Source organism: Mycetomoellerius zeteki, unplaced genomic scaffold, assembly GCF_001594055.1.
Source record: "Mycetomoellerius zeteki isolate Tzet28-1 unplaced genomic scaffold, Tzet1.0 scaffold6, whole genome shotgun sequence".
Classification (NCBI taxonomy): Eukaryota; Metazoa; Arthropoda; class Insecta; order Hymenoptera; family Formicidae; genus Mycetomoellerius; species Mycetomoellerius zeteki.
Genome location: NW_017257609.1, coordinates 26397 through 29035, shown reverse-complemented (window position 1 = coordinate 29035; position 2639 = coordinate 26397).

The window sequence follows — 2639 nt, the reverse complement described above, 5'->3', positions numbered from 1 at the left end:
GGGACACCGTCGCATGAGTGCCTAGGCTACCATGCCCACTCCCGGCCCCGCCTCGGAATACGTCCGAGCGGCCCGGGGGCAGGGGAGGGGTGCCCCGCCTCGGAATAAGTCCGAGCGGCCACCCCAGCCCTTCTCCAGGGGTATCGGTACCCAACCCGGAAGCCCGGACGGTTCCCGACCCCCTCTACGGCCGCAACCACATCTCCCATTTACGGGTAGGGGACACTCTGCCTTGGATTAAGTCCGAGCGGCCACCCCTAGGCCCACCGCCAAGAGCATCAAGGGCCCCGCCTCGGAGTAAGTCCGAGCGGTCCTCCGACCTCCCCTACGGCCGAAGCCGCATCACCCCGGTTTAGGTGGAGTCGCGCGCAATGTGAGACAGAATTCCCATTGCACGCGTCTCCTCACCCATGGCATGGGACCAAACGCGCCCGGAGCCGAAACCCCAGACACGCCCAGCCCCGCCTGCGGGACTCCTCCGCGTCGTCTTTTCGGCTCATGAGCCCCGACGGAACCACCCCATCCCCCCGACAAGGGAAGGGGAGGGCCCGACGAGGGACCCGAACCGAGGGGGACGAATCCTCTCATCTGGCCAGGAAGGGAGCAAGCCTCCCCCTATCGGTGCCAGCCCACCGGGCGTTTGCAGTCAGGGTCGCCATCCCCTACCGGCACAATGGGGAACCGTCCCGAGAAGGACGGCTCCCCCAGGACTCCCGCCCTCCGAAGAGGACGGGAGCCCCTTGGGGTACCGGACCCAGTGTGCAGATTCCCCCCACTAGTGAGAGGAGTCCGCACGGGATGCTCTTAGCCCCCCCCCGAGCCGACCCCTTGCGGGGTACGGCCCAGGAGGGAGCCCCCTTACCACGACAAGATGGCATCCCACGAGGGGGTTGGCACAATGTTAACACAACTTAGCACAACCTAGCACAATTTTAAAAATTGAAACAATCGCAAAGTGGGGGCTGGCCTAAAATATGGTTTCTTTTTATTTTTTAACGTATTTGTTGTATTTTGACATAAATATTCGAACACAATATAGCACAATCCTAGCATAATTCAGTACAATTTGCAAAATAAGTGAATTCAAAAAGTGGGGGGGCTAACTTCGTATAGGCGAATAAAACTATTACAACTTGAGTTCGAATAAAGAGACCATCGATGAAAATATTATTAAAGAAATGAGATTTAACTTGGCGCCAATTAATATCATACGAAAGACCGGTTTCACCAACTGAATCAGTGATTGACTGTCAACCATAAGTGGTCAATTCTATTAAACAGCAAACGCAATTAGTCAGTTCCACGGCCGATTACGTAATTGGCGTTGGTGAAACCGGCCCAAATGGATTTTTATGAGAAGTACCTTTTTTTAAAAAGGTAAGTTTGTATACGATTAAAATTATTATTATTTTCTTTTTGGGAAGTTATCCAATCAACGATAGGAGCTAGTGACTACATTTACACGGTACCCTTAATCGAGGATATGTTTCAAAATTGACTGCCTGTACTAAAAATCTAGAGTGCATATAACGTAAACTGCAGCATTTTCAGCGCTAGCAGTAAATTTTGAAACACGGTTTATAATAACATCCGTAGTTCTGACATTGGCTAATCACAGTTGTTCCATTCTTCTGAGGAACAGCTATGATCGGCCAATTTCATAACTACGGTTGTTATTAAACCCGATTAAACGTACCGTGTAACAGAGGTCAAGCATTTCTATGATTTTTATAATGGGGAATGAAGCAGGAAAACTGAGCACAAAAAACAGTCGCGTTCAGCAGACTCAACTGGAATCAAGTATAGCGGAGTGGGATTTATCTTCGCGCCAATTGTTGATGTCAAATCTTTTATACGAATGATAGTAAAATTTTATGGAATTTAACTTGGCGTCTTTAAGTTATTGATATTAAACCCTTTATACAAATGATGCATATAATTAAAGTTAAGTAAATAACAAAGATAGTACTTGTGTTTTACTTTATAATTTGATAGAATTTAAGTTGGTTAGTTAAAACTATATCATTTAGGTTTTAATTTTTAATTTCGTACATTAGTTTTTTTTCGAAGAGTAATAATTTTTGATATAGAATTAAAACTGCTATTACTTGGATTGAAATAAGAGGAGCTTCAATATAAATATTATATTTTTGAAAAAGAATTAAAACTGCCATTACTTGGATTGAAATAAGAGGAGCTTCAATATAAATAATAATAAGATTGAAAGACCGCTAATGTTAAACATAATACTTTAAATTAAGAAGCGCCATAACGGTCAGAACGTTAAGATGTTGAACTATTGTAAATTCATTTAATTGAATTAATTTCAGAAATGATAATTGCGTGCCGATATGGTTGTCGGACTTTCAACGCAATCAAATCTGAAAATATTAATAATCCCCCCAAATTTCCCAACTTAAAAACTGTAATAAACTTATTGCGAAAAATAATGCCTCGGCCGGGAGTCGAACCCGGATCTCTTGCATTCCGTGCGAGCGTCCTAAGCTTTTAGACTACCGAGACCTTAGCATTATTCTTCGCAATAATTGATATATGTAGAAAGTTACGCATTTCTCGGCGCGACCGTTATGGCGCTTCTTAATTTAAAGTATTATGTTTAACATTAGCGGTCTTTCAAT